General features: G+C 49.6%; 1 pseudogene; it reads left to right on the forward strand.

The window, feature by feature from the left end:
• The first annotated feature begins 658 nt into the window (after window positions 1-658).
• Window positions 659-2090, forward strand: LOC142068853 (olfactory receptor 5V1-like; annotated as a pseudogene).
• Window positions 2091-16258: the final 14168 nt, after the last annotated feature.

The raw sequence follows: 16258 nt of genomic DNA on the forward strand, positions 1-16258 counted from the left end.
TTTCCATATTCCTCAACTAAGACGGTCCAGCGCATCAACTCCAGAGTGGTAAATAGTTTTAAAAGATCTTTATACTTAGGGATTTCTTTTAGCTTTCCATCTGTGTAGGTACCAAGCTTCCTAGGTACGTACACAGCTGGCCATCCCAAGCGGCTGCTTGTGCCGCCATGTTCTCACTGCTAATTTTATCCTGCTCGCTTGACCAAAGCTAGTGCATGTGTGTCTACCCAAACTGGGAATTACACCTCCCGGCTGCAGGGCAGACGTACCCGTGGTTGAATTCTACATATTTTTCATTTCCAATCTATTGATATTTTGTTATGTCTTCTCGATTTCTTGCTATGACACTGATGGGATAAAGATATTTCAAAATCCCAGCCTAAAAGTCTTTCTTTAAAGTTTAAGAAAGATTAAGGGAGTTAGAAGGGACATTTGTGTAATTCAATAGAGTTCCACTCTCTTTGTTCACCTATACTGGAAACTCAACGTCTTAATTATATGAGTCTTCCTCTGTTTATTGACAACTTCATTTTTCCAGTAGACAGACGCCATGGTACAAGGTTTCCTGCTCCAGGTGTCACCTAGTGTAATCGACAGAACAACCTGATTGCGTGCAGTCCGTCAATATTTAATGATTTTCTTTTTCTAGATACATATTATGGAAAAAGGAGAAGGAAGAAACCAAACACTCATTGTGGAATTCATCCTTTTAGGATTTGGGAATGTCCCTGAACTGCAGCCCCTTCTCTTCCTCGTGTTTCTAGTGATCTTCATTGTGACTGTGGCAGGGAACATCCTCACTGTTGCGCTAGTTGTGGCTGATCGCCACGTTCACACCCCCATGTACTTCTTCCTGGGGAACTTGTCCTGCCTGGAGACCTGCTACACCTCCACCAGCCTGCCCAGGCTGCTGGCCAGTCTCCTGACTGGGGACAGATCCATTTCTGTTAAGAGCTGCATTCTGCAATTATACTTATTTGGTGTCATGTCATTTACAGAGTGTCTGCTGCTAACGGCAATGTCTTATGATCGTATTTAGCGATATGCAATCCACTCCCTTATGCTGCTCTGATGAATGGGAGGGCTTGTTGCCAGCTGGTGGCAGGGTCCTGGATAAGTAGCTTTCTAGGCTGCACCACAAAAAATATTTTCTTGTTCCAGTCAAAGTTTTACTTGTGGCACCTTAGAGACTAACAAATTTATTTGAGCATAAGCTTTTGTGAGCTACAGCTCACTTCATGGGATGCATTCAGTGGAAAATACAGTTGGGGGATTTTACATACACAGAGAACATGAAACAATGGGTGATCAGGTAAGGTGAGCTATTACCAGCAGGAGAGGAAAAAAAAAAAAACTTTTGTAGAGATAATCAATGTGAAAAGGCTTTTTTTCTCTCCTGCTGGTAATAGCTCACCTTACCTGATCACTCTCATCACAGTGTGTATGGTAACACCCATTGTTTCATGTTCTCTGTGTATATAAAATCCCCCGACTGTATTTTCCACAGCATGCATCTGATGAAGTGAGCTGTAGCTCAGGAAAGCTTATGCTCAAATAAATGTGTTAGTCTCTAAGGTGCCACAAGTCCTCCTTTTCTTTTTGCGGATACAGACTAATGCGGCTGCTACTCTGAAACCAAAGTTTTGTGATTCAAAAGAAATTGATCTTTTTTTTGTGTGATTTTTCACCCACGATAAAGCTGTCCTGTGGTGACACCCAGACGGTGCAACGGCTGACATTTATTGTCTCTGCCATAGGGACATTTGTGTCCTGTCTACTGGTCCTGACATCCTACATTTGTATCATCGCCACCATCCTGAGAATCCCCTCCACCACCGGGAGGCTCCTCTCACCTCATTGTGGTTATAGTTTACTATGGGACACTGATTACTGTCTATGTGGTTCCAAGAGCCAACATTCACAAGATCCTAGATAAACTATTCTCTGTCTCCTACACAGTCCTGAGTCCCATGATCAACCCTGTCATCTACAGCCTGAGAAACAAGGAGGTCAATGAGTCCCTGGGGAAAGCTATTCTTCAACTAGTTGCTTTCAGAAACAGGCATGGAACCTTAAAGGACAAATTTTAGCATATAGTAAAATAGAGATGAACTGATATAGTTTCTTAGACGTGGCCCACTGGAGTCCTTGAGAACAGGATTACCCCTCATTGACCTTACTTCATCTTTTTTTCTTTCTTGATTGTTACTCTGATACTTTTCAGCATTGATCTTGCATACATTTAAAACACATTTCTTTTGTACAAAACTTGATACTGTAAGAGACATTCTTTATTAATTTTTTTCCAGACACACATTTCAGTAAAGCACTCTGCTACATGCATCCATAAATTCATCCGTACATGAACACTAGGGCCCAAATTCTTCAAGGAGCTTAACATCTTTTGAGTGGTTCTGGGTCTCTTCCACTCCCACTGAAGCTAATGACATTCATTCTCCACTGATTAGGATCCTCTGTTGTCAGTTTTCAGAGTGGTAGCCGTGTTAGTCTGTACCAGCAAAAACAACTAGGAATCCTTGTGGCACCTTTTAGACTAACACATTTATTTGGGCATAAGCTTTCATGGGCTAAATTCCACTTCATCAGATGCATGGAGTGGAAAATACAGTAAGCAGTCAATTTGGTCAAGGCTGGCTCATTATTTCCCTTCCAAGCTCTCCTAAAATCCTCCTCTGCCCTGGAGCATAAGAAAGTATTGACAACCGGCTGCTGGTTTGCTGTGGGGTCACTGCAGATCATGGTGACCTGTATTGTCCCATTGGTTCCTTGTCTCCCCTCCCCCATGCAGGGCCCTCCCTAGCCATCAAAGGGCACCAGCGGGTCCTATGTCCAAAGAAGCAGTTTCTGTAGGTGCAGATTTGGAAAACGATGTTTCCCAACCTCCAGTGCCCCCTTTCAGTCTTGTCCCCCAGGCTGGGCTGGGCTGTTTGCTCATTGCTGCCCCTGGTGGCGGACGGGAGAAGTGGACTCTGCAGCCCTTCTCTCTTTCTCTCACCGACCCCCGTTTTTGTATTGTTATTTAAACCAGACATGACTATTGTGGAGGGTTATTTATTTAACCATTTAACCCAGGATTTTTGTCTCCTAGGAAAACGCTCCTTGGCCCAGAAAACCCACCATAGGTGGAAAATAATTCAACTAACCAGAGAAAGGAACAGAAAACAAAGCAACCGCACAAACAAACTGGGCGGTTTCTAGTGCCAAAAGCGGAGCGGTCCTGGCCCTTCTGCGGGAATGTGTCACTCAGCGCGGTGAGACTAAGCGGAATCCCAGCATGGTGAAGTGAAGAGGGTCCTAGACAGAACCGGCATGAACCAGGTTGAGGCTCTGTGGCCTGTGTTATGCAGGAGGTCAGACTAGTTTATCATACTGCTCCGTTCTGGCATTTAAGTCTATGTATCTGTGGCTCCCCGGCAGGTTGTGTGTGGGCTCAGAATTTGTCCCCAGCAGAGGCAAGAAAGAGGAAGGGACTCAAATAATAATATTCTGTCCTTTGCGGGAACTTGTATAAACTGCTTCATCTTGCGTAAAATCAAAGATGAGGAACAATAATAGCAATAAAAAGGGTTTGTTGTTGCTAGTCCCTTTCCCAGAACTGATCTCATTTTTACTTAGAGGCCTGGGGCGCCCCCAACACCGCACTGCTTCTCTCATTACTGCAGGGGGAGGTTTTTGTCTGAGCTCAGACCGGCTTCCCCTCACTGTGTCTCTCGCACAGTGATAACGGGCGGTGTCCTCGGGCTTCAAGCCGGTCATTTGCAGATACAGCAGGTTGTTGGAATTGTCCCTGGAGATGGTGAATCGCCCTTGAACAGCTGAGGAATACCACTGGCTCGATCCACCAGTGTTAATCTTAGCCACCCACTCCAGCCCCTTCCCGGGAGCCTGGCGGACCCAGCTCATGTGGTAGCTGCTGAAGGTGAAGCCGGAGGCTTTGCAGGAGAGGCGGAGAGAGTCTCCGGGCTTTTTCACACCCCCTCCGGACTCCACCAGCGTCTGGGACCAGACACCTGAGAATAAAGACAGGCCATTGTAAATATAGACATAGAAAGCAGCGATAACACAATATTCTTCACTGACAGTTATTAGAGGAGGAAAATACCTTCCAAAGCCGCTACAGCGAAAATTACAAGGAGCAAAAATCCCATTTTGCCGGGTGCTGGAGGGGAAAGTTCTCAGGGGACTGGCTGGTGACTGCACCGACCCAGGGGGCTGCGGATTGTGACTCCGGGTGCAGCCTGGGCAGAGGGAGGCACAGATTTAAACAGGAAACTGTCTCCCTTATTTGCATACCCCTTTGCTTATAAGAGACACACTGCTGCCAGTGATCGGATTGACCCGCTCTAGGGCTCCGGGTGCGGGAGTCAGACTGTCCCGTCCTGTGTGTCTGTGCAGCGCCGGGCGCTGGGATCCTCATTAGAGGTTCGGACCCCTGGGAGGAATGAACAGCTCCCTGCAGGGACTGTGTTTCCTCACCCAGGAACTTAGGGCCTGGTTATTGTAAAGTGATATGGCGAGGAGAGGGGGGACTCCGCTTTGGAGCCCCGTCCCATGCGCAGAGGGGACTTGTAACGTCCGGTCAGTGGGGTCCGTGTCTGGGGAGACTTCAGACAGCACTGGAGGGAGATTTCAGAGTAGCAGCCCTGTTAGTCTGTATCAGCAAAAAGAAAAGGAGGACTAGTGACACCTTAGAGACAAAACCAATTTATTTGAGCATGAGCTTTCCTGAGCTACAGCATCCGATGAAGTGAGCTGTAGCTCACGAAAGCTTATGGTCAAATAAATTTGTTAGTCTCTAAGGTGCCACAAGTTCTCCTTTTCTTTTTGAAGGGAGATTGTTATTCACGATTGATATTCATATTCGTGTTCACACTTCTATTCCCTTTCCCATTCAGACTCCACTTCCAATTTATACGGGGAATCCGTAAACCAAAACTGAGCACAAATCAGTGCCTTTGTGTTGGCTATTGGGGTTGATTCGTGTCTTTTCTTAAATTTGGCCATGTTAAGAGACAAACACGATGTTAACCCACTGTTTGCTTTGGTGATGGGCTTTGTCGCTGTGGTCTAGTCTCCCACACAGTGATACCGGGCGGTGTCTTTCCGTCTCCTGCTGCTCCTTTGTAAACACAGAGGGTTGCTGGGATTGTCTCGGGAGACAATGGACCACATTTTGGCTGAATCGGTGTAATGGAAACAATTTCGTGTATCCTGCGCCCTGGAGACCCACTCCAGACGCTTCCCGGGAGCCTAAGTGACCCAGCGCTGAAGTGGAACCTGGAGACTTTAGAAGAGAGGCGAAGTCAAAGGGCACCTGCAAGTTCCATGTACAAAGGAGCAGTTTATGTAGGGACAGAGATGAAAAAAATATGTTTTCCAACCCCCAAAGCCCCTCTTCAGTCTTGTCCCCAAGTCTGTGCTGTTTTCTCATTGCCCCCCCTTCTCTCACTGATCCCCACATTTTGTATTATCATTAAAAGTAGAAAATATATATTTTGGGGGTTATTTATTCTTTTAATATACGATTTTTTTTTTGCGCATAGGAAAATGCTCCTTGTGCCAGAAAAAGCCAGCTTTTGCTGAAAAATTACTCAACTAACCAGAAAAGCAAGCAAACAAACAAAACAGACAAACTTAGTGGGTTCTGGTGCCAAAAGCTGAGAGATCAGGGCCCTTCTGCTGGAAAGTATCACTGACAGCCGTGAAAGAAAGCGGAATCACAGCATGCTGAAGTAAAGAGGGTGCTAGACTGAAACCCAGTTAATCAGGTTGAGGATTTATGGCATGTATTATTCAGGAGATCAGACTGGAGTATCATACTGCTCCTTTCCTCCCTTTAATTTTGTGAATCTGTAACTATCAGGGTGGTTGTGTGCATTTTTACTTTGGTGTGTGATAAAGCAGTGGTTCTCAAACTGGGGGTCGGGACCCCTCAGAGGGTCACAAGGTTATTACATGGGGGGTCATGAGCTGTCAGCCTCCATCCTAAACCCCACTTTGCCTCCAACATTTATAATGGTGTTAAATATATTTAAAAGTGTTTTTAATTTATAAGGGGGGTCACGTTCAGAGGCTTGCTATGTGAAAGGGGTCCCCAGTGCAGAAGTTTGAAAACCACTGTGATAAAGGCCACATTCAAATATGACCAGACAAATGGCCATATTGTATCAGACCAAAGGTCCATCTAGCCCAGTATCCTGTCTTCTGACCGTGGACGATTCCAGGTGCCCTAGGCAATGAACAGATCAAGTAAACATTAAGTTATCCCTTCTCTGTCTCCCATTCCCATCTTGTGGCAAACAGAGGCTAGGGACACCATCCCTGCCCATCCTGACTAATAAGAACTTACCTAGTTCTTTTTAAACCCTGTTATAGTCTCGGCCTTCACAACATCCTCTGGGAAAGAGTTTCACAGGTTGACTATGTGCTGAGCTAAGAAATACTCCTTTTGTTTCTTTGAAAACTGGTGCCTATTACTTTCATTTGGTGACCCCTAGTTCTTCTGTTATGAGAAGGAGTAAATAACACTTCCTTATTTATAAAGAAAACAATGTGGAGTCCTGTGGCACCTTAAAGACTAACAAAGGTATTTGGGCATACACTTTCTTTAGTGGCAATTTAGACCCCACCATTTTCTATGTATAGTTGGGATTATGTTTTCCCATGTGCATTACTTTGCATTTATCAACATTTAATTTTGTCTGCCATTTTGTTGCCCAGTCACCCAGTTTTGAGAGATCCTTTTGTAGCTCTTTGCAGTCTGCCTGGGTCTTAACTATCTTAAATAGTTTTGTATCATCTGAAAATTTCACCACCTCACTGTTTACCCCTTTTCCCAGATCATTTCTGAATATGTTGAATAGGACTGGGCCCAGTACAGACCCCTGGAGGACACCACTATTTACCTCTCTCCATTCTGAAAACTGACCATTTATTCCTGCCCTTTGTTTCCTATCTTTTAACCAGTTACCAGTCCATGAGAGAACCTTCCCTCTTATCCCAGGACATCTTAATATTCCAGAAGTCCCAGTTTTTTATGGACATAAGATCATAGATGGATATAGAGATTTGAAACCTGATGACAGATATTTTGTTTTCACTCTGGTTGCAGATCCCATTGCTGTGCCTAGTGCTGGATTGTCTGTGGAAGTGCTGCCCCCATGAGGCGTATGGCAGAAGGAAATTCTGCAACTTTCATTTTGTAAAAAGAACGAGGAATACTGCACCTTAGAGACTAACAAATGTATTTGAGCATAAGGTTTCATGGGCACACACCTTCTTGGAATGGACTTGAACAATCACTGGAAGAAGGACTCTCCCTTTCCAATCCATGCACACAGCTGCTTGGAACTAGGCCAATATAAGGGCAAGGTCGATAGTAACCGCCTCTGCCCATGTTGTTTAGGGCAGGTGAAAAACCTTCCCCGTTAGTGATTACCGTGTAATCTGTGTTGCCAAAATGGCTCCCCAGGGGTTGTCCCAGATGCCTCTTTCTTGGTCTCTCCGAGCACAGGACGTTCGCTGAGAACTGACCCTGTCTCTGACTCCAGCGGGGGCTCTGTGCGCATGAAGGGAGGATGGAGAAGACCACAGGCGCAGTGATCCCATGCGGATTAAAGGTGAATATCCCTTTAAACCCTTTATAGTTTTTTAACATTTGATAATTTTAGATCGAGCTTTAGGTGTCACTGTAATACTTTCCCCCTCTTTCTGCCTTGGTCTAAGACGTCACTATTAATAACATTGGCTTTGTGTTGTTTAGATTCAACTGATGTATGGGAGAAACCAATATACAAGGCTGGAGCGGTACAGAGGAAACTCTCCTGTGGTTAGATTATCTATAACTGCCCATTGCAACGTTCCTGCAGCTGGTGTTTGCCGCTAGAGGAGGCAGGGGAATGGACTCGTTCGGTGCCTGTTCTCATCCACTGTGACAATTCCCATCTTCCTACGTGAGCCTCCTTTGTCCATTTGTTAACTATTTGAACAAGTAGCCTTCCGCTTTTCCCCGGCTGCGCCTCGCCTTGGGAGCGGGATAGGGTGGGCGGAGTGGGGAATTTGGTCAACGCTGCCTCATTATTTCCCTTCCAAGCTCTCCTAAAATCCTTCTCTGCCCTGGAGCATACGAAAGTATTGACAACCGGCTGCTGGTTTGCTGAGGGGCACTGCCGATCATGCTGACCAGCTTTGTCCCATTGGTTCCTTGTTCTCCCCTCCCCCATGCAGGGCCCTCCCTAGCCATTTGGGTGCCCTACACGGCCCCCGGCCTCCCCACCCCAGGGTCTGGTAGGCAGGAGATGGAGGGGCACTTTTGGGGGCCCCACAGGCCCAGAGGATTAATGGGGGCCGGGAGCAGCCCGGTCCGCTTCCCTCGCCCCGGCCCCAGCCTTGTCGCTCTGGGGAGGGGGTTTGGGGGAAGGGATCCCCCGCACTCACTGGCAGCAGCGGGAAGAGAAGCAGCTCGGCCCCAGCCCGATCTACTCCGCTGGTGGAGGGCGGGGGAGAACATTTCCCTCACCCCCCGCCCCGCCCCGCGACACGGCTGGGGCAAGGGAAGCGAGCGGGCTGGTGCCGCGTCGCTCCGCTTCCAGCTGCCAGCGAGTGCAGCGCCGATCCTTTCCCCAAGCTGCCAGCAATCACCGGCGTCAGGAAGCGGAGCCCCGCAGCTGGGAGCTAGCGAAGTGGAGCGGGCTGGGGCCCTGTCGCTCAGCTTCCCGCCGCTGCCGGTGAGTGCGGGGTCGCTGGGGGAAGAGGTGGGATGGAGGCGGGCCGGGGGGGGGGGGTAAGAGGTGGGGCGGAGGGAGTTGTCTGGGGCCCCAGCCCCCCGCAGGGACGGCCCTGCCCCTTGCAGTGGGCGCAGCCTGTGGGGGGAGGGGGGCAGCCGAGGGATAGGGCTGGTCGCTGGGGCTGCCGCGAATGCAGCACGCAGCTGCCTAGGGCACCATGAAATTTGGGGCAATTTGGTGCCCTACGCAGCTGCTTATGCCTAAGGACGGCCCTGCCTCCATGTATCTCTCCCTGCCCATCTGTTGTCTCTTGTCTTACAGTTCATAACCTTCTTGGGGCTCTGACCGGCTTTTTGATCTGTTTGTGCAGCGCCTGGCACAACAGAACTCGGATCCCTGACCGTGACTCCTAGGGGCATCATACAAAATAATAAATAACAATTGACTTCACTGGGAGCAGTAGAAGCAGCTCCACCCTCATGCCGGAGAGAAGCAAATAAATGACACGTACTAATTAGCGCTTCACTGTTTTCCTTTCCCAGCCTGGGTTTGTTTGAGGCAAAGGAAGACAAGCCGCAGGAGAGAGACAACCCGGCTCCTTTTGCTCGCGTTTGGTTAAACGATTATGTCAGTCTTGTGGACGCAGGGAGCGGAGGACAAAGGAGGGAGACCAGCCGGTCCGGCTCTGAGTGTCTTTGCGGCCGCGGGCCCCTTGCTGCGTGTAGCTCCGGAGCGCCACCTGCTGGGGGCTTCTTTTGAAACTAGCACCAGGGGCGGTTTGTGTCTGAGCCCAGACCGGCTTCCCCTCACTGTGTCCCTCGCCCAGGGATACCCCGCGGTGTCCTCGGGCTTCAGGCTGCTCCTGTTAGGCAGACGCTGGAGCTGTCCTTGGAGGCTGTGAATCGCCCCTGGACTGCCGGGGAGTAGCTGTTGCTGGACGAGGAATAATAGTAGATCAGCCACTCCAGCCCCCTTCCCGGAGCCTGCCGGACCCAGTTCATACCAATATCATTTATGAAGATATTGAACAAAACCGGCCCCAGGACCGACCCTTGGGGCACTCCACTTGATACTTGCTGCCAACTAGACATGGAGCCATTGATAACTACCCGTTGAACCCGACAATCTAGCCAGTTTTCTACCCACCTTGTAGTGCATTCATCCAGCCCATACTTCCTTAACTTGCTGACAAGAATACTGTGGGAGACCGTGTCAAAAGCTTTGCTAAAGTCAAGAAACAATACATCCACTGCTTTCCCTTCATCCACAGAACCAGTAATCTCATCATAGAAGGCGATTAGATTAGTCAGGCATGACCTTCCCTTGGTGAATCCATGCTGGCTGTTCCTGATCACTTTCCTCTCATGCAAGTGCTTCAGGATTGATTCTTTGAGGACCTGCTCCATGATTTTTCCAGGGACTGAAGTGAGGCTGACTGGCCTGTAGTTCCCAGGATCCTCCTTCTTCCCTTTTTTAAAGATTGGCACTACATTAGCCTTTTTCCAGTCATCCGGGACTTCCCCGGTTCGCCACGAGTTTTCAAAGATAATGGCCAATGGCTCTGCAATCACAGCCGCCAGTTCCTTCAGCACTCTCGGATGCAACTCGTCCGGCCCCATGGACTTGTGCACGTCCAGCTTTTCTAAATAGTCCCTAACCACCTCTATCTCCACAGAGGGCTGTCCATCTCTTCCCCATTTTGTGATGCCCAGCGTAGCAGTCTGGGAGCTAACCTTGTTAGTGAAAACAGAGGCAAAAAAAGCATTGAGTACATTAGCTTTTTCCACATCCTCTGTCACTAGTTTGCCTCCCTCATTCAGTAAGGGGCCCACACATTCCTTGGCTTTCTTCTTGTTGCCAACATACCTGAAGAAACCCTTCTTGTTACTCTTGACATCTCTGGCTAGCTGCAGCTCCAGGTGCGATTTGGCCCTCCTGATAACATTCCTACATGCCCGAGCAATATTTTTATACTCTTCCCTGGTCATATGTCCAACTTTCCACTTCTTGTAAGCTTCTTTTTTATGTTTAAGATCCACTAAGATTTCACCATTAAGCCAAGCTGGTCGCCTGCCATATTTACTATTCTTTCGACTCATCGGGATGGTTTGTCCCTGTAACCTCAACAGGGATTCCTTGAAATACAGCCAGCTCTCCTGGACTTCTTTCCCCTTCAAGTTAGTCCCCCAGGGGATCCTGGCCATCCGTTCCCTGAGGGAGTCGAAGTCTGCTTTCCTGAAGTCCAGGGTCCGTATCGTGCTGCTTACCTTTCTTCCCTGCGTCAGGATCCTGAACTCAACCAACTCATGGTCACTGCCTCCCAGATTCCCATCCACTTTTGCTTCCCCCACTAATTCTACCCGGTTTGTGAGCAGCAGGTCAAGAAAAGCGCCCCCCCTAGTTGGCTCCTCTAGCACTTGCGCCAGGAAATTGTCCCCTACGCTTTCCAAAAACTTCCTGGATTGTCTATGCACCGCTGTATTGCTCTCCCAGCAGATATCAGGAAAATTAAAGTCACCCATGAGAATCAGGGCATGCGATCCAGTAGCTTCCGTGAGCTGCCGGAAGAAAGCCTCATCTACCTCATCCCCCTGGTCCGGTGGTCTATAGCAGACTCCCACCACTACATCACTCTTGTTGCACACACTTCTAAACTTAATCCAGAGACACTCAGGTTTTTCTGCAGTTTCGTACCGGAGCTCTGAGCAGTCATACTGCTCCCTTACATACAGTGCTACTCCCCCACCTTTTCTGCCCTGCCTGTCCTTCCTGAACAGTTTATATCCATCCATGACAGTACTCCAGTCATGTGAGTTATCCCACCAAGTCTCTGTTATTCCGATCACGTCATAGTTCTTTGACATCACCAGGGCCTCCAGTTCTCCCTGCTTGTTTCCAAGGCTTTGTGCATTTGTATATAAGCACTTGAGATAACCTGTTGATCGCCCCTCATTCCCAGTATGAGGCAGGAGCCCTCCCCTCACAGACATTCCTGCCTGTGCTTCCTCCCGGTATCCCGCTTTCCCACTTACCTCAGGGCTTTGGTCTCCTTCCCCCGGTGAACCTAGTTTAAAGCCCTCCTCACTAGGTTAGCCAGCCTGCTCGCGAAGATGCTCTTCCCTCTCTTCGTTAAGTGGAGCCCGTCTCTGCCTAGCACTCCTTCTTGGAACACCATCCCATGGTCGAAGAATCCAAAGCCTTCTCTCCGACACCACCTGTGTAGCCATTCGTTGACTTCCACGATTCGACGCTCCCTACCTAGGCCTTTTCCTTCCACGGGGAGGATGGACGAGAACACCACTTGCGCCTCCAACTCCTTTATCCTTCTTCCTAGAGCCACATAGTCCGCAGTGATCCGCTCAAGGTCATTCTTGGCAGTATCATTGGTGCCCACGTGGAGAAGCAGGAAGGGGTAGCGATCCGAGGGCTTGATGAGTCTCGGCAGTCTCTCCGTCACATCGCGAATCTTAGCCCCCGGCAAGCAGCAGACTTCTCGGTTTTCCCGGTCAGGGCGGCAGATAGATGACTCAGTCCCCCGGAGGAGAGAGTCCCCGACCACCACCACCCGCCTTCTCCTCTTGGGAGTGGTGGTCGTGGAACTCCCAACCTCAGGACAGCGCATCTCATGCCTTCCAACCAGCGGAGTCTCCTTCTGCTTTCTCGCCCCAGACATATCATCTGGTCCACTCTCCGCAACGATACCTGTGGAGAGAACATGAAAGCGGTTAGTTACCTGTGTCTGTGTTACTGGAACCCGGACATTCCGCTTACCTCTTCTGGAGGTCACATGTTGCCAAGCTTCTTCACTGGCCTCTTGGCTCCTCTGTGCAACCTGCTCTATATCTGTAGAGCTTTGTGCCCCTAGAAGCCTATCCTGAGTTTTGTCCAGAAAATCCTCAGTTTCCCATATGCAACGCAGGGTTGTTATCTGTTGCTCCAGACCTTCAATCTTCTCTTCCAATATGGAGACCAGCTTGCACTTTGTACAGACAAAGTCGCTTCTCTCCTGTGGAAGAAAGACAAACATGGCACATCCAGTGCAGGTCACAACAGCTGAACCCCCCCCTTCCATATCACCTTCCTACTATGAGCTTCCTCAGAGCAGTTTGCAAGACGTAAGCCTCACTGGGCTCACTCCAGGCGAACTCCCAGGCAAACTCCTGCTGTGAGCTGCTCTGCTGTCCCCGCTGCTCAGCTGGTTCTCCGCCGCTCAGCTGGTTCGCGAAGCTCTGGCTATTTTTAAACAGCCAGGCTTCCCTGGTGTGGATTGCACTCTCAGCAAATTTGCGGATGATACTAAACTGGGAGGAGTGGTAGATACGCTGGAGGGGAGGGATAGGATACAGAAGGACCTAGACAAATTGGAGGATTGGGCCAAAAGGAATCTGATGAGGTTCAACAAGGATAAGTGCAGGGTCCTGCACTTAGGACGGAAGAACCCAATTCACAGCTACAGACTAGGGACCGAATGGCTAGGCAGCAGTTCTGCGGAAAAGGACCTAGGGGTGACAGTGGACGAGAAGCTGGATATGAGTCAGCAGTGTGCCCTTGTTGCCAAGAAGGCCAATGGCATTTTGGGATGTATAAGTAGGGGCATAGCGAGCAGATCGAGGGACGTGATCGTTCCCCTCTATTCGACATTGGTGAGGCCTCATCTGGAGTACTGTGTCCAGTTTTGGGCCCCACACTTCAAGAAGGATGTGGATAAATTGGAGAGAGTCCAGCGAAGGGCAACAAAAATGATTAGGGGTCTGGAACACATGAGTTATGAGGAGAGGCTGAGGGAGCTGGGATTGTTTAGCCTGCAGAAGAGAAGAATGAGGGGGGATTTGATAGCTGCTTTCAACTACCTGAAAGGGGGTTCCAAAGAGGATGGCTCTAGACTGTTCTCAATGGTATCAGATGACAGAATGAGGAGTAATGGTCTCAAGCTGCAGTGGGGGAGGTTTAGATTGGATATTAGGAAAAACTTTTTCACTAAGAGGGTGGTGAAACACTGGAATGCGTTACCTAGGGAGGTGGTAGAATCTCCTTCCTTAGAGGTTTTTAAGGTCAGGCTTGACAAAGTCCTGGCTGGGATGATTTAACTGGGAATTGGTCCTGCTTCGAGCAGGGGGTTGGACTAGATGACCTTCTGGGGTCCCTTCCAACCCTTATATTCTATGATTCTATGGCTGCTGAGAGCAAAGCCGCTCACGGTGCAGGTCAGTTTAGTAGATTCCCCGGGTTTCTTAATCTCCGGGCTGGACTGGGTCAGAACCACCTGTGCCCGGGCCCCTGGGGAGAAACAAAGCGGGCTGTTAAAAATAATGTTTAAAAACAACAGATCAGAGAGACAGACAGATACACTAGAGAGAAGGAGACAGACCAGTATGTAGAGAGTAGTCTAAACACTCCCTACTATGACTCCCCGGATCTCAATGTCTTCCCAAGCGGGATGAATTGTAGAGGGGATTTTCTAAAGCACTCACATTATTTAGGAGCACGAATACTATTGATTTTCCTAGATAGACGTTCCTAGATAACTTGGGAACTTTAGGAAAAACGCTCAGCCCATGAACTGCAGAACGACCTACAATCGACGGGTGAACAAACAAACAAACCCACATGAGAGTCCAACCAGGAGAATGCAGATTCTCAGCGGTCCCAGCATGGTGGTGGGATGGAGCGCAGCCCAGTAAATCCCTGAGCCAGGTGTGGGGCCTTTGGCTGAGATGCCGGAGTCGGTGGTTAAATAGGAATTCGGATGTGGCAGCTTTGCATATTCGGAGGAGGGTTGGAAATAAAAGGGTCTGAATTCAGCGGGCGGGCAGACCCGGCGAGAGGCTGATGTGGGGGGCGGGCGTGGCGCAGTGAGGGTCGGGGGGTGACCCGATATAGTAGTGAAGAGACCAGAACTCCGAGCGGGAGAACGGGGCTATGTGAGAACAGAAGGGGAAGAAGGATTCCCCGCCAGCAGGCTCAGGACATGACCTACAGACAATCTGAGAGCATGCTTCCTCACGGCCTGTTCCTGTCAGTCTGGTCCCTGGACCAAACCCGTCTCCACAGCTGTTTCCAACGCGCTTGCCCTGTCGAAGTCCATGGCATGAGAGCCCTCCCCAGGGATTTAGAACAGGGAAGCTGGAACAGGCAGAGGCCCCAGCAGTCCCTCTCCTGACGCTCCAGGGCGTCATAGTTCTCTGCAAAGTGCACGTCGGGGTGTTTTATGGGCTCTGAATCAGGGACCCTGGGATCGATTTTGTCTCTGCTACAGATTCACTTTGTGATCTTGGGCCAGTCACTTAGGCTGAGATTTTCAAAGGAGGCCGAAGGAGCGAGGAGTACCATTCCCATTGCCAAGCAAGGGGATGCGGGTGCCTAAATCATTTGGGTGCCTTTGGAAATCCCACGCTAAGATGGCTTGGTGGTTTTCTTGGGCAGTGTCCTAAACAGCTGTGTTCAGGTGACAGCCAGCTGGGTAAGAAGGATCCTGAAGTTACTCAGGAAGCAAAACCAAACCTTTAACTACCTCCCCCCACTTGTCCTTATATATCACAGTTCAGTCTTGAATTGGTCAGCAGCGACAACACGCTGCACAAGCAGCATTCAGCCTTCTGCAGGTCTGTGCGAATAGTGGCAAAATCTTGGTGTGCAAAAGCTGGGCGAGGGGGGGGTAGGGGGAGGAGACTGTTCCACCACCAGTCTTTCTACAAGAAGAACAGGAGGACTTGTGGCACCTTAGAGACTAACACGTTTATTTGGGCATAAGCTTAGAGCATATTAGAGAATGCATCGGATGAAGTGAGCTGTAGCTCAGGAAAGCTCATGCTCAAATAAATTGGTTAGTCTCTAAGGTGCCACAAGTCCTCCTGTTCTTTTTGCGGATACAGATTAACATGGCTGCTACTCTGAAACCAGTCTTGATACAATGTCTCTTGCGTTTCTTCCTCTTTGTAAACATGAACTAAGGGAGTGGAAGGGCAGAAACCTAATTATTCATAGTAACCGAGGCGAATTCTATTTCTGCATTACTAGCCACTAAATAAGATTCTCTCTATTCCAGGGGTGGGTAAACTTTTTGGCCCAAGGACCACATCTGGGTGGGGAAATTGCATGCAGGGCCATGAATGTAGGATTGGGGCAGGGGGCTGGGGTGGGGGAGAGAGTGCGGGGTGGGGGAGGGGGTATGGTGTGCAGGAAGGGGCTCAGGGCAGGGGGTTGGGGTACAGGAGGGGTGCAGGGTGCAGCAGGGGGCTCAGGGCAGGGGTTGGGGTGTGAGGTGCAGGCTCCAGCCTGATGCGGCTTACCTTGAGTGGTAATGGTGCACAGCAGGGCTAAGGCAGGCTCCCTGCCTGCTGTGGCCCTGTGCCACTCCCAGAACAAGTTGATACCACGTCCCTGTGGCCCCTGGGGGCGGGGAGGGGGCAGCAGAGGGATTCGCACACTACCCTCGCCTGCAGCTCCCATTGGCTGCGGTTCCCTGTGCCCCGCCAATGGGAGCTGGAGGGGGTGGTGCCTGCAGGAGAGGG

Source organism: Caretta caretta, chromosome 13 (genome assembly GCF_965140235.1).
Source record: "Caretta caretta isolate rCarCar2 chromosome 13, rCarCar1.hap1, whole genome shotgun sequence".
NCBI lineage: Eukaryota > Metazoa > Chordata > Testudines > Cheloniidae > Caretta > Caretta caretta.